The sequence below is a fragment of the Caloenas nicobarica genome, chromosome 5 (genome assembly GCF_036013445.1).
Source record: "Caloenas nicobarica isolate bCalNic1 chromosome 5, bCalNic1.hap1, whole genome shotgun sequence".
NCBI lineage: Eukaryota > Metazoa > Chordata > Aves > Columbiformes > Columbidae > Caloenas > Caloenas nicobarica.
The window spans coordinates 52,847,337-52,863,874 of NC_088249.1; the positions used below are offsets into that span (position 1 = coordinate 52,847,337).

Sequence of the window (16,538 nt, forward strand, 5' to 3'; positions counted from 1 at the left end):
GATTACAGACCTAAGTATTCACAAGGAAAAACTGCAGCACAGATCCTCAACAAGGGTAAATTATTAGTTCAGTGGTGCACTGGTGATTTACAACAGCTGAAGAACCACAATCGATTCAGAAAGTCTGTGAAATCTGTTTCTGGAAGCTTTTCCTAAAATACCCATTTCTAAGGTGAGTAATTAGACAACAGTTAAATAAAACCTGATATAGCAAAAAATGCCTGTGCAGGCAATTTCTTTATCTAATCCATGTTATTTGGTTAGGGATATGGAAAACCACACATTTTACAGCTGACACTGAATGTTTTGGGCTGACGTGTTGTTAGCTGGAACCTGAAGCAATGAAACTTGACAATATCAGCTATTCCCCAGAACTATTTGGGTGAGCTGTTTCTCTGTGGTGCTGGTAAGGGGACCTTTCCTCAACAGTGGTGGTCCCTTGCATGTTCCTCCTAGAGCATGTCCTGCTCTACTGGATCCCAAACCAGCCCCAGCAGCCTGATGAAGCCCTGCTCTTTCCATCCTTCATGTGCTCCAGGTGAATACACTGAAATGCTGGTACTGCCTGAGTGCTCCAGTTTTAAGGACTGCCATGCCCTCTGCTGCATGCCATATCACTCAGCAATCAGTCCAGGCTGGAAAATATAGTAACATGGGTTTCTGAAGGCACCCATCTGCAACAAAGGAACCAAGTTATGGAAAGCTGAAGATACGGACATCTTAAATTAAGATCATATGCAACAGAAAGTATTTCTCTCAGCTTCTCTGGCAAGCTCAGGAATGTGGTTAGTTCATCCCTACAACTTAACTCAAAGCTCACATGCCCTGCAGAGACCTTAAAGCTGCCTTTCTCATGCTGTTTTTGTGGAAGATGCCTAGCACAGCCACCCCCAGCAATCTGCTCTTGCTCTCTCCAAGAACAGAAGAACAACCTCTTTGTGTCGCCTCCTGCTTCTCTGCCTGCCTTTTCCTGCACTGGGCAGTGAAAAATTTGTAGTAATCAGGAGACAAAACTATTTCCTCCCTTAATTCTCTGTAAGATGTCTTGATTAATGTTTCCTTTGTGTACCAGAACATTTGCAGCTTTAGGCACACAAGCAGCACTTACACACATAATCTTCTCACAACTAATCTCTCTCTACGGTGAGCATTATGTACAAACACTACAAACAGAACAACTACAAGTGAAACTGTGTGATTCTATGAAACCAGGCACTGAATGTCTACGCTGAGCAAAAAGCATCCTAGATCATTTCTTTTGGGGCTCCCTATTTACCTCGGGACCAAGGAATTTGAAGGTAGGGTCACAAAGGGCAAAACATTTTTATTTGACAGGTAGGAAAACCTCATCTTCAGAATCACCTCTGGTTTGGATAAACATCTCCCGTAGGCAAATACCAGCCCATGACTAAAGCCATGTTATGTTTCAGAAAGGGATCACTGCAACCTTATGCCTTAGAAATGGGCATTGCAATTAGCATTAAATACACAATCCTCGTGCCTTTTTTTCTTAAAACACTTGCAACTTACTCTGTAAACATTATACTAGAGATTTCTTCTGACGAAGAATATCAAGTGGGTCACTGAAATGAATGCTTAATGGTTTTTACATCCACCTCCTCTGCCCTCTGAACTGTAAATTGATTGTTATACAGGTTATTAATTTAACAAAGCATATTAAATTTTCCACTAGCACTGACAGGCTTCTCCTGACTTAGCGATTTCACTGGTCTTTCCCCCTGCTAACTGCATAGATCATACCTCACTTGCTGTAATTACAGCTAATACATCAACATTAATTATTTCCCTGGTAACGTGCAGAATTGAAGGAGTTTTTTACCCATACTTACCAGAAGGATGAGAAAGTGCCCAGCACCCATGAAAGACAGGAGCTAGCACCTTTAATGCAGACTTTTGTCTTAGTCCCTTACTTTATTTTCAGTGATCATACTTTGCATAACCTCCTCTAGGCCCTGATTTCTGAAGGCATCTCTACTAAATAAAACTCATGCAAAGGTATTTCCTTGAAGCACCAATCTATGCAGGAAGATAATGTGCTTTCTTTGAATCCTCTCCAACCCTTTAATCCCATGTTCTAATATATTCAACTGAAGACAACCAAAAGGTAAATCACAGCTGTTAAGCATACACCAAGCACCTGAATGCTCATCCATCTTACTGAATTTTCGTTTAAAGTTTATAAATATTTGTTACTGCTATCTCTAGTTGGCATTATTTTAAGCAGGAAAACAAAGTCAAAATGCAGATTAGCAAAGACTCCCCACCAAAACACAATGTACAACATATAGGAAGAAATGTGCCATCACAGATCACAATTGATCTCCTGATGTAGTTTTTGTAACACACTAGCCAAGAAATTCCAGTAAGGATCCACTGTGAAACAGGAGCCAGATCCGTGTCTCTAAATTTCTGTTTATCTAGAAATATTTATATACTTTTTAAAATTAAATTTTCATATAGATGACACAAGGATTCACATGGCTATGACAGCTGCTTCTTGGCAGTGAACTCAAGAGGCTGTTGGAGATATATTTACGTGTAAATTAAGGTATAAGAGCAGCCCAGACACACATACATAAACGAACTTTGAGCTAGTTAGCTGGAGCAGGACTAACAGCATGGCCACAGTAGCAAGGCATGCAAGGCAGGCTAGAAATTGTATCTGAGAAATAAGCCAAGAACCACATGTCCAGATCATTCTGAAATTCGTGCAGATGTCTGCTACTGAGCTTGTTCAAGTGTTCAGGTAGGCAGACACAGGCCACCATCACACCTCACCTGCAATACAGACAACCCTTGCATCCCTACTGCTTGTGCTGGCAGCTCGGTCGCAGCTCTGGCCAGCCCGCAGCCGCCTGCCAGCGCAGGTCCAGCCCAAAGGCAACGCTCCCTGTGACTCCACGTGTGCGAGGCTCCAGCACGGACGCCGTATGAGGTTAGGCACTGAAACACAGCGCTAAAAGCTTTGTGCTAGTTTAGGAAATAAGCACCCCGTTATGAATTTCAACATAAACAGTATCAGGTCCAAAGAAGATTGGACATATGACTCAAAAAATGTCCACCTGAAAAGCAGATTTGAAGTGCTCTGCTTCTTTTTTATTTCTGTTATTAATATTAATAGCTTGTCCATCACTTGACTTTTTTTTTGAGGCACACTGTGAACACAATGTCTCCAAGCCTGAGCATTTCAGAGAGCATGACTCAGGGTCCCATGAACAGTATTAATGAGTTGCATAACAGTAAACCACATCCACCTTTGACACATTGAGCTTTCCAGTAATTATCCATAACTCAGTACACATGCTACTTGGGGAACGGATATCCCACAGACTCCCGTGCCCTGAAGTTTTAATGCTTGCTAATTATGATGACCTCCCATACAATCCTTTTAAACTATAGCTGACTACCCAAGAGAACAGCTTTTTAATAACCAAGTTCTTCTAGCGATACCTTAGGGGCTAAAGACCCCAGACTGTGGGAAGGGCCACCCTGACGGAGTCACCAGGACCAGCCCTGGTAAGAGGAAGCCTGGCCCTGCATGGCACCCACCATCCCCACTGCCTGCTAGAGGGCTCTGACGAGCCCTTTGCAGGGGGTGACAGGATTTAGGACAGTCCCAGGGCAGTGAGGCAAATAAAGTATCAGGTACATGGAAACATAAATGAGAAATTCACTTAGTTGCTTTAGCTAAAGCTCTCAGAGATTTACAGCCATGACAAGAAGACATCTCTTTGGACAAGAGTGCAGTTATATCATTTGCAAGCAGGCCACATCTTCAAGGTCAGTTCTTGTCTTGATATTTTTCTTTAAAAAGAACATATTAAAGAGCATCATTACAGTTTCATACCACTATCTAAATCACATAGTGAGATCACATTCTCTTTTAATGGAAGGATCCTACTTCAAGCTCTAATGACATTTAAAAAAACCCAGACTACTGCAAGCCTCACTGATGGCTTTCTGTGATATCCACCTCTGCCTTTATATAATTAAATCTATAAAAGATTGAGCCTTGGGGCTACACTCCCACCACACAATTATGAGGAAATACCAAGCTAATTGTAAGACCTTCATTCACGCTTGATAGGGTCCTTCTGACATTATTCCCTTGTTTGTGAAATATTGCCCCCTTGTAACAAAGTAAAACAAAACCCGACCTCTACCTCAAGTCCTGTTGAGCCATTTTCAGACTCAGGCTCAAAACGGAACTTCAACATGGTAGTAAGGCAAGGGTAATGGCAGGAAAGGATGTTAACAAACCAACTTAGAGAGAAAACAAGAGCTGTTCAATTTCACAAAGATTTCCCAGAACCAGTTCCAGATTGTTTATGTCATGAGCATCCACCATCTCAAATGCATGTTTAGAAAGAATGAAATGGACAATCCTAAATGCCAATAATTTTAGACCAGAAGCGTATTTCTACCTTGACCTCCTGTATAAGTACAAACTATATTTCCACCTAATGTATTTGACACCAAGCCCAGTAAATCATAGCCGACTTGGCTCATCTGCCTCTCAAGAACAGTTAAGCGATGGAGAAATGACCACATCTCATGGCATGGTGCTCCGATCATGCAGAATTTTCCACTCCACTTACTTGTCAGATTCAAATGGGCTCTGTAAACCGCAGGGATCTCCACAGGAAGGGGTGAATAAACAAGACCAAATCAATTTTAAGGAAGTGCATCTATTTTTGAAAAGATCCTGATATACCCCTGTTCAGCTTTTCAGACTTTTGGGCGCTGTAGTATATACCAAGTTCTGCTGTACAGTGGTTTAAATTTAGCATCCACCTATACTTCCTCTGATACAGCCGTCCGCCCTGAAATTCTACAGGAAATTAAGATACTCTGCATTTTTACATAAACTTCACTGTTTCTCAGAGAAGACAGCATCACGGTCTTCTTTCAACAATAGTTAAGAGATGGCACTAGAGTTATTTTGGTCCTAGATTTTTAATTAAAAATCTCTGTGGGAGGAAGGAAACTAGACAACCCACAAAGAGCATTTAGGGTGGAATTTATGCTGCGCTAAATGAACCCTAAGGACTCAAGCCATGCACAGCCTGATGCAGCACACACAATAAAACCCACTCTCAGCCTCAGTTCTCAAGCCGAAACCCTTCCCGCGCCTGCCTCAGTCCTTCCTTCCCTCCCAGTTTATCCACGATTATTCAGTGAAAACAACCGGACAGGATAAACGCTTTGCACTGGCGCTTTCTTTTGATTCAGTGGGAGTGAGCTTAGGCACGCAGGTGAATGAACGCACCCAAGTCATACAAACGTAACCGTGCATTTGTCTCTGCTGATCTCCTCCTACCTGTTCAAATAATACTACCCCAATATTTTTGGCAGTGACTACTCTGGTACTTGTACAACTGTCCCACTACCAGATGTAGCTGTGTGCATGTCAGGAATAAGCCAGTCAGAAATTCCTTGTGTGAATTATCAGCCATAAGCTAAAGCCCTGGAGAATCCCAGCAAGAAAGCAGTTGTGACAGAGTATGCATTTTGCCTCTGAATTCATTTCAATGAAAAAAGAAAAAAAAATGTGCTCTGTAGGGATTGCAAGCTTCCTTTTTAAGAGCATCTAATACATTTCAATTGCGAATAGTTGGAAGAACCTGATAGTGAAGACCTGAGTCACCTTTCCCTCATATTGCTTTTATATTGTAATAGTACTGACAGTGGCAGTGAAATTCCTCCCTGCTCATGCCAGCATAAGCCAAGGCAGGATCTAACTCCCAATCTTGTGAGCAGCAAACCTCACAATATAGTTCTTGACAAAAGACAACAAATTTGAAAGACATGGAATTCAGACAGAGGACTCTTCTCATCACTTTAAAGCTAACCTATACTGACATCAGCTTTTTTATGTCACTGAATGGAAAGATCAAAGCAAAAAACCCCAAACTGAAACAAAACAGTACTGCTCGGGTACAAACCCTCCTTGCTACAAGCACTGACAACTGGAAACACAGGGAGGTTGAAAGCACCCCTGGAGAGCTGGGGCTCCCAGCCGGGGAGGGTGAGGAAGCGCTAACCAGGCAGCACAACACCAACACAAGGATGTCTGTGCCAGCTCTGGCGTTGCACCAGGGAGGAAGGAGAGTGCCAAGGAGGATATGGAGAACAAGGGGCACCTGCGGACCCCCACCGATAGACTTATGGATCACACTGACCTTCATCAGCTCCATGTTGAAGGTGTAAAGGTGGCTTTAAACAAACAAACAAAAATCCCCGCTTCCCACACAAACACAAGCTGAGGCCTGGCACAGAAGGAAGATCAGGTCCTCAGCGTCCAGACTGGCCCTGGCTGAAAGGAAGCCAAACACAATGCAGCCGATTCACAACATTTTCTTTATCGCAGCGGTAAGAGCAGCCAGACAATGTTTCCAATACAGACCACAGCAATTTATCACAGAGAGACAGGAGTTAGCAGGAAACACTCCCATTATCTCTGCTATGAAAAGGAAGCAGTGAGGAGAACGGCTAAAAGGTGACAGAAAGATTTTATGATGCCAGACGTCAGCCTTGCTCAGGGCTGACCAGCTCATCTTTTCCACACCAAAAAAAAAGTGATAGGCTTCAGCTGTGTGGATCTTACAAAACTGGAGTTAGAGCTGCCACACTATGACTTTTCCAGAGAAACAAACCAAGAAAAATGAAAATATTTCAATAGCAACTGTGCTGCCCCAGATCCCCAGGCTGTATAAATCAAGGAAGTTTTGTGGCCTCCTTAGCAGGGTGATGCTGAATTGCAGCTGCGAGTGCAGGGCTGGGCATCCAACATGTGGAAGGGAGGCAGCCTCAGAGACCTGCAATGCCCTGAGGAGGGCGCAGAGGAAACAGTCTCCATGGTGCTTGCTGGCAACTGTTTGGTCTGTATTACAAAAGTAGGCTTCAAAGTAGTTGGTGCCCACAAGCTCCAAACACAGACAAGTTTATAAACAAAAGAGCCCACAAGGAAAAGATTTGAAAGGTTTGGGAGGGTAACAAGGGAAGGAATAAACAAATATCTCTGAAGTGAAGTAAGGAAGCACCTAAAATGGCAGATGGTCTGTACAGATTTTGTGGTGCCTCTAAAAGGTACAAAACCTTTAATGTCCCATGGCTGTGTGCACATACTGAATTCCCCTACAGGGCATCAACACAAACTGCTATTACCAGTTGCCAGTAATAAATACTATTGCGCAACCATTAGCAATCAGTTGGCACAGCAACGAAAAGTGTTAGTAGCTGTACAAACATGTAACAAATAATTGCCGCTGCCTCAAGAAGCATACTGGGTTTCTAACCACCTCAAGCAGCACTTGGACCCAAACATATTTGCTGAAGAGCAACAGACCAAACTAGCTAATGTCTGAGTGCAGCAGACAAAACTAAAGAGCACAGCATTTTAATGTCTTCCCCTTGAACAGGTCAGCTCATTCAGTGCCCTTCCCAGCAAAACTAATCTTCCACTGCAGTCATCTCTTCATCTTTAGGGAAATGTATAAACACAGATATTAATGATTCTCTCCTGTGCAGCTCACAACGCATCACCACAGACATCAGTGATGTGATTGCTGTAAGGACGATTGGGTGTTTTATAATGAACAATTTCATGTCTGGTTAAAAGTGGAGGCGATAAGATAATAAAAAGGAGCTTTTCAAAACTGCTCAACAGTGGCTTCTGCAGACTCATGTGGGAGCAGGGCTGAGCTGAAATGTCTGTCAATGTAACGTTAACTGCCCCAACTGCAAGCCTCACTGCCAAGAACTACAGGCAAGGACCTGTCTGATGCCTCTGCCTCTTCTTCCATGGCTGCCAATGTTGCTGAACTCTTTAAGGAGAAAGATCAGCTGTTGACAGCCTGTGGTTCCCACCTGATGCAAAAGGAGCAGGCAAAACACGTGAGTCAACCCAGGGAAAGAAGTAATTTAAACCAGCAAAAGCACCGTCACAGATCACTTTCCTCCTAGAAAGAAGCAGCACAGACCATGGCGAGCTGGACACTGGGCTGGGTTACAGCTCAGCTGCTTGCTCCTGATGACCGCAGGCCAGTTTTACCAACCGCTGCCAGCCTGTGCCACCCCGACAGCCCCAGCAGCACCCACCCCCAGCCTGCTCATGGGACCCACCTCCACCATCATCACAGTCACAGGGAGTCAACGAGCTTGGGGAAAAAACAGCAAAGAAGTTTTCCTCCTTGCTCTGCAAAACAAGCCGCTTGCAGCTCAGAAAGCTGCTTCCGAAGCAGCGCTCAGTCTGGAGGTAATGAAGTTGAGAAATGCAGCACTGAAATGGCACTCACAATAAGAAAAGGTGGGAATTAAATGAGATGGAGGTGACACTAACTCCCAGGAAGTAACTAGTAGGTTCTGCAAACATTTATTTCCCTCAACAGCCTGGCAATGTAACTGTGCCAACAAGCAGCACAATAAAGCGCGTTCCTTCCAGCACAGCTTCGCAGTCCCCTAACAGGACCAGCCCTTCTCCTCCCAACAGACTCCTTCACCTCACCATCACGTGCCTTAAAATAACCTCTTATCTTGCAGCAGAAAAGGGTCATATCGCTCTATTTACTCTGTGGTAGAAGAAAACCTAGAAGTTTTAGTTAGGTCCCATGTTTCCAGACACCTGCCAGTTATATGCCAGTAAGTCAGTTCCTCTCCAGAAGACCCTAAGCTGGTCCTGGCACTGCCTCCCCTCAATTACTCTGAATATAAGTGTTTCCACATCAAATGCGTTTCTTCTTTGCTTGCAAACACCAAGAGTCTTTCCTACATGGCTCTTGCTACAAGGGACACACCGATCATCTAGATAAGCAGCAGTACTGGGAAAAGTCTGAAAATAAACCATGATATTTGGGATTATATTACCTGATTGGATTTTTTAAAAGTTTCTCTCTGTACCTGTCACCCATTGATCCCCAGAGTGCCCTGCCCTGCCAGTGACTGAGGCAGATGACCACAGATACAAATGCCAAGTATTTCACAGCCACCAGGCACTTACTTTTCATTGGCGCAACTGGCTTTTCAGGACCCAGATTTTCAGCATTGCTAGAACATCTCTGTATTTCCCTGCCAGCTCAAACGCACTTCCAAGTAAGCATTACTGGAATTTGCATCTCTGCCACAGCTCTGTTACGCTGCCAATATGCTGCAAATAAAAACAAAGGTCAGCTACCAGTCTGAAAGTGAATAAAGTCTTACGTACTTTATTTAAAAATAAACTACAGCCATGACTCACAGTCATGACTTTATAGCCAACACACTGACCAATTCTCAATTTCTTAATTGTGAACACATAACGACAGTAACACAAAATCTTTCCACTGTACCTCCAGTCACAAAGATTACAAATACAGGGCATATTCAACACTTGCTTGTCAAGGAGTTACTGAGGCAGTCTGCAGACCAAGACTTGTTCTGTACATGATTTTGTACCAGTTCAGCCACGTTAAATTACAAATATTGTTTGCTGGTATATTTCTGCCAATAAAACAAAAGTGTGGAGGTAGAGCCAAATAAAAGTGCTCAATGCTGGAATAGCTTGTTCTCCTTTCCCACAGGGAAAGACGCTACGCTGGTACAAGCATGTTCATACTGGCATACCTGAATTCGTACTAGGGGAGAGTTACATCAATGTTACAGAACCGTGGTTAAAAGTAATGCAACTTCTTTACATAGGCAAGACCTAATTTTGTAGACGATTTGCTCCTGATCTTGAAATTGCTACTAAAACTCCTAATTCTACATGCAATCCAGACACAGAGCAGAATTGGGCTGATCAGGGTTTTAGCTGAATAGAATATACCACAAATCAACAAAGACCACTGAATAATAATAATAACAACAACAACAATATAAGGAAGATGTACACTCTCATGTGGGCTCTCACTAATAAAGCCAGTTATGTCTAGAGGACTCCATCCCTTTATGTGGGTAGGGGTTACCTAAGTTGTTTAGCACCAAAGGGCAGTAAAATGTCCAACTCTCATTGTATCAGACCAAATTCCTGAAAATGTCAACTGAAGAAGCAAATCACAGGATGCCACTGCCACAGCTGCTTCTAGCAGAATTCAAGCCTCAAGGGAGCTGAATGCTAGCGTTTTGAGCAGACAGGCAGAAATGCAAATAGGGTGTTCAGGTACTTCTCAATCCATTATAGACAATTTCTGCCAGTCAACCGTTCCTAAAGCATAAGGCTACAAAGAACCCACTGCATTTGCATGAGACTGTGTCCAGCCTCACAGGCACAGGGACAGAAACAAAGAAAGAAGAGGAGACTGAAAGGAGAAGAATGAGAGATGAGAGGAGGAGGGCAGGTAAAAAAAGTAGAGATTGAAAGGAGCTAAGAAAGAGCCTGCAGGAGGGGAGATTTTAAAGAACTACAGGAAAATAGGAAGGCTGGGATCAGCCTGGGGAAGGAGAAGGAAAGGACACTCACCGCGGCGCTCGCTGTCTCAAACGGCAATCACTCCTCTCCCACGCGACACCTGCGTTCAGAGCCACCGTCCCTACCCCAGATCCACGCTGCCTGCTACACGCAGAGCCTTCCTGGTCCCCTCCTGGATGCTACGCTCCTCCAGGCTGCAGGTCAGCACAGGACCCAGAGAAGACACCCGCACGCAAAGCCTCTGCTCCAGGGGCACATGGCAATGAAACACACCTCCCACACGCTGCCAGCGTGCTGTCTGCGATCCCAGCTCTTGCTCGGAAAACCAGAGCAACTCTCTAACCACGGGGACTGTGGAAGAAAATCCTGAAAAGAAGCACAGCGTGATTCCACATGGCGATATATCCAAAGAAAGCCTGAAACAATAGCCCTGATGGGTGTGATCTGCCACTGTTTGTCACGCGAAGTTTAAAGTGCAATGCCCATCGACAATAATTTAATTGTCAACACTGTTAACAGTTTCATGGCTGATCAAAGCAGCTGGGCAGCACCGAGAAAATCAGAGCCAGTTCCAGCCACTTACCAAAGTGCACCAGCAAGAAATAACCTGCAGCTCTGTGACAGACCCTATTCCTGTCACACACAATCTCTTGCACTCTTTCCTTTTCTTTTTAGTGGCTTCTTGGCACTGTGCAATCAGAAGAAAAAAAACCAAGGCCAGTTCACTCTTCTCTGTAATTAATCTGTAAGGAATAAAGTAAATCTTTGCAACAGTGGGCTGCTGGTGATGGAAATCACTCAGTGCATTCTGCACAGGGCTCAGATACGCTCAAGTTTGGCAAAGATTTCTCAGCTGATGGCAGCTGAGCATAGTAAAAGCAGAATTTCCGAAGCTGCACCGAACCTAAACCTGCCATGCGGAAGCAGGTTTGCCAAGCACAGGTGTAGACATCAGGCACACTAGCACAGAATTACAGCTTTAACTTTAAAAATAGGCCTATAGATGTTGCTAGTTACAGTATCCCGTAGTGACCATACACATATTTCAGTAGGCAAGCATGCTTAACTACAGCCCTGCTTCTTCCCGCATCATTCCGCAGCTGGAAAATACCCAAATGTTTTTCCTTCGTGGGTTTTCCCGATATTGCTAAATTAAGTGGTAACCACAAAACGCACCTCAGCCAAAGCCTGCTCCCAAGGCTATTCATGTTGCTGCTGTTCTCCACAGCACGTGCTCCTCCCTGGCCCCCATGCTGAAGGAAGAGTTTTGCAAATATCTGCTGGTGTCACCAGCTGCAGTGTATCAGCCTGCATCTTTCTGTATATAGTTCTACAGTGACTTCTCTGGGTTTGTGGCAGATCAGATTCCCCCAAGACACCTGGCATGACGTGACTGAAAAAAATATGAACTACAAAGCTTTGGAAGAATTCCCAGTTGTTGCACTGATTTCTCATGAATAACTGATATTCAAAATGATGGAAAATTAAAATGACAATGATAATAGTAACAATAAGAAGCCAGCATTTCTCAGGCATTTCACACCTTCACAGTACTGTGCAAACAAGGATTAAAATGTATGCATAAACATCACCTTCTACACTTGACAGTCCATAGTTTGCTGAAGACACAGCATCTGCTGAGACACGAAGATTTTTCATTAGATGAGAAATTTCAGCTATTGGAGACACCGTCACTGTGGGAAACTGTTGAAATCCTCATAGGAGGCAATGCTCATGCGTCAGGCGGCACGAACACTGTCTTGGGGGACATGATACACCCCAGGGGGCCTCGTGCCAAGGCGAGGGGTCCACATTCCCTCCCCCACGAGGGGCTGGGAGAAGCAGGGCACCCAGAGACGCCGCCTACATGTCTCGGGGTAACCAAGCAGGGGAGGAACTATGCGGGGCACACACTGTGCACAGAAAAAAGTCCAGCCTTATTTAAGAGGGAAGAGATAGCCTGCAGTAAATTCTGGCAGTACATGACACAAAGACTGGAAAGTAACATTTTTTTTTATTGCATGTACCAGAGTTGGTCTGGGTAGGGGGTACAGTGCATTTGGGGTCTGGGAGCCAGTGCTCAGACTAGTGTGTTTTTCTCACTTTCAAACAGTTATTAAGGGAGCCCTCCGTGGTTGGGTATTATGAGCCGAAAGAAAAATTTGGGATGAATTTGAAGAACAAGGCTCACAAACAACTGGCCCTGCAAGGGGTTTGAGGTGGCCTTCGAGATGAGGGGATGTGCGCGGGCTCCTGGCTGGGAAAGACACCGTGGGGCCATGCTTGTTGTGAAGGCACACGGCATTTTTGGTGGCACATGAGACAGTGAGGTGCCAGGAACAGTTTTGCCTGGGAAAAAGACTTGACAGTCTCTGCAGGTCCCTCCAGCCCTATTTATCCTTCGGTTCATAATTCCTACATTTTCATCACCCCGTACTACAAAGGCAAGTCAGTCTTTCAGCACTTGCTCAGGCTGTCTGGCGTTTGCAGCAAGACCAGTAAATCCAACAGTGCTGTGGCCAGTCACCTCTGAGAGAGGGCAGGGAATTTTTGAACGGGTAGATACAGAGGCGGCTCTAAGCAACTCCTCCTGTATTGAACCACTAAATGTCACAGCAACCTGGAGGCTCCCCACAAATAACTTCAGACTGTGGTCTGCCCTTGGCAGCCACAGAGTCGCTGGCTCCATGCAAGGTGTGACAATCTGGAGAAGGGAACTGCTGCTGTATCATTTGTGATGGCACATTTACCGCTGCCACTCAGCCATGCCAAAACAAGAGGAAATCCTCAAATTTCTTCCCAGAAGAAAGCTATTATACCTCCCTTCTAAGGTGTCTTGCCTCTTCCTTACACAGCCTAGTTCAGAATTAACGGCATAGAAAAACTCAGTTCTGCAAACTAGTGTGTGGTTGCTTTTCTTCCTAGCTCGTACTGCTCAGCTGGACTTGGGTCAGTGGTGACTTGCTTGTGGTCAGTGTGAACAGGATCCATCTTAACACTTCTTGATCTTAAAGAGACTTGCTTGAAAGTAATTTTCCATGTGCTTGGTAATCACATTCCCACTGTTTCTTTCTTTGTTTATGCTCCATTTCTGCCAAGCAACAGCTTCCTTCCTGTACTCGGAAAAGCACATCTGGGTCCCCAAGCTTATACCAGGTGATTTTCTTTATAAGTTTGGCTGGACTGTTTGCCTTTCTAAAAAGCAGACAAAATATCTTCTGCTTAAAAAAAACCCCCTCAAAATACCAAAAACACAACAACAAACAAACAAGCAACAAAAAAACCCCAAACCAACAGTCAAAATGACCGTTATTAAATGCTGTTAGAAAAAGGGCAAGTAGCACATGCAGCTTTATGCTCCTAAATTAACAATGTAAAACCAGATTTTAGGGCAGGCTCCCACACTTAAAATCCCTCTAAATTCTGATGCCTGCAACAAATCAATGGCCTGATCAATTTACAACTAGAAAACAACTGAGCTGGCGACTGGATTATGCAAGTAGGCTCAGCTCCCACGCAACAGCTCACTGTGCAGTGGCAAAGCTGCTGTCAAAGTCAAAGACACTACAAATTGGAAAGAACTTGTTAACCTGTCTAGGAAAATCTCACCACACTCTGGCCTCAAAGTCTACACTGGCTCTTTTCCTCTGGGCATTACTTACTCGGATAAAGACAATGCCCAAGTAATATAAAACACAGCTCCTTCCTACAACCGAAGTAGCATCTCCCAAAGGCATCTCCCCTGTATGTCTTCTGATTTCCTGGAAAAAAAGGCACACCTTTTCCCTTCAGATCCCTCTGAATCATCGAGTGGATGGGCAGTCCTTAACCCTCTTCTGGCCAGGCAATGGGACACAGGAGACTCCCTATGTCCCTGCTCAGCCCTCCAGCCCCTGGAGCCTCTGGCCGTCCCAATGCCAGTGCAGTGCAGAGGTGCCATGAGGTCTTCTCCAGCAGCTCTGGCAATATCTAACACTTATAAGAAGTTCATCTGCTTTCCTAAACTGCTTCCAAGATGCTCTGTAAAAAGGGCCAAGTCTTAACCAGCTCCCTATCATGCCCTACTGAAAAAAAAAGTATAGAAAGTAACATTTCAGTTTTCCAGAAAATACACGCTTTTATTGCTATGGTTTAAGACTATCTGACAGGTTGCACCAGTGGCTCTAACAATACAGCAGCCAAAACAGTCTCCTGCTATTCCTCTAATTCCGTACACTCATCTCAAGCCTCTCCTCTGTTTAAAGTGGCTGCCGCAGTTTTTATTTGGCATTCAGATATATCAAAACAAACATAGGCATGAAACAGAGGCCATAGAAACCAAATAAAGTTCTGACAAAAAACTTTAGCAGTAACAGCATTTAACACAAGAAGCATAATTTCATAGAATCATACAATGTCCTCAGCTGGAAGGGACCCACAAGAATCATTGAGTCCAACTCCTGTCCCTGCACAGGACAACCCCACAGTTCACACCATGTGTCTGAGGGCGTTGTCCAGTCTCTTCTTGAACACTGTCAGACTTGGGGCTGTGACACCTCCCTGGGGAGCCTGTCCCAGGGCTCCACCACCCTCTGGGTGAAGAACCTTTTCCTGATGTCCAACCTAAACCTCCCCTGGCACATCTTCCTGCCATTCCCTCGGGTTCTGTCATTGGTCACCAGAGAGAAGAGTTCGGTGCCTGTCCCTCCTCCTCCCCTTGTGAGGAAGCTGTAGACTGTAGTGAGGTCTCCTCTCAGTCCCCTCCAAGCTGAACAAACCAAGTGACTTTAGCCGCTCCTCATACGGCTTCCCCTCCAAACCCTTCACCAACTTCGTAGCCCTCTTCTGGACACTCTCTAGCAGCCTAGTATCTTTTTTATACTATGGCACCCAGAACTGCACCCAGTGCTCCAGGTGAGGCCGCACCGGTGCAGAGCAGAGTGCGACAATCCCCTCCCTGCCCGGCTGGCAATGCTGTGCTGGGTGCACCCAGGACACGGTTGCCCTCTTGGCTGCCAGGGACACTGTTGGCTCATGTTCAACTTGACATCGACCAGAACCCTCAGATCCTTCTCCATGGAGCTGCTCTCCAGCATCTTGTCCCCCAGTCTGTATGTACAGCCAGGGCTGCTGTGTCCCAGGTGCAAAATCCGGCACTTGATCTTGTCGAACTTCCCAGTTCTCTCATTTAGTGTTATTTCTCTCAGCTGTGTGTGATAACAGCCTGTGTCCGTGGCTTCGCTGAAGTCACTCTGGATTTACACCAGTGCCAAGGAAACCAGTGTGCAGACGCGGCAGGATGGCACCCACTGCCAGGTGCTCCCAGCTGGGAGGAGGAGCTCCTCTGGGTCTGCGCTCTCACAACAAAACTGCCCTGGGTCAGAGGGAGCAGGCTGGAGGTACGCCAGCCCTCTTCTATTATGCTAACAGTCCTACATGCTAAAGAGCGTCTTTTGCCTAAATATCACCCTTTTCTGTCTGCAAATTAATAGGGCCACAGGAAGTGGGTTACTGACAGTACTGAGGCATGCTTGCTGCTTTATGCAATGTACAGCTTTGATGGGATGCTGCTTCTCACCAGCAATGCTGCCACTGTCATTGATGCAGCTCATGTAAAGCAGGTAACCTTTCTGAATCACAGCACAGAATTAGCAACAGTACCAATCCCATCACCGAGTCTGAAAAGGTGGCTGCGGGTGTTTGTGAATGCAGTCCCCTGAAAGAATACAAATTCAGAACTTGGCTGGTTTGTAGTATTAAAGTCTATCATACAACCCAGGAACCTCCCTGCCACCACCACTATCAATACATGTGATGCTTTGCTGTTTCACTACAGAGCTGACTTTTAGAAGAGCCATATCTTCCTGCCTTCACAGGGGCTCCACTGTACTTAAGCAGCAAAACACTGTAGTAACAGGGTAGAAAAGTGAGAAAATGCAAGGCATTATGCACTAGCAGCAATGAAAGTATCAGATTAGAGAGGTACCATTTTGGAGGTTCATAAACAGACACTTGAAGATACCTTAAAAAAAAAAAAAGAGAATGAAAGAATTACAGCCAGTATTTCTTGCATTTCAAAGAATTCAGGATCCCAGAAGTCAGAGAGATGCGCAAGGACAGCTAGCCAGAAAAGCATCTGAAAATAAAAGCTATT

General features: G+C 44.9%; 1 protein-coding gene across 4 annotated transcripts in view; it reads right to left on the minus strand.

The window, feature by feature from the left end:
* Positions 1 to 16,538, minus strand: part of OSBPL5 (oxysterol binding protein like 5) — a 144,620-nt gene that overhangs the window by 71,693 nt on the left and 56,389 nt on the right. Inside the window, exons 1-2 of one of the 4 annotated variants that reach the window (XM_065635701.1) lie at positions 10,457 to 10,763; positions 9,020 to 9,166 (exon numbers count right to left, since the gene is read on the minus strand). The exons of 2 other annotated variants lie outside the window; for them this stretch is intronic. The gene's annotated coding sequence lies outside the window, so the exon portion shown is untranslated. Of the gene's footprint in view, positions 1 to 9,019; positions 9,167 to 10,456; positions 10,764 to 16,538 lie in introns of those variants that run through there. One more of the 4 variants, XM_065635699.1, reaches the window with a different exon arrangement.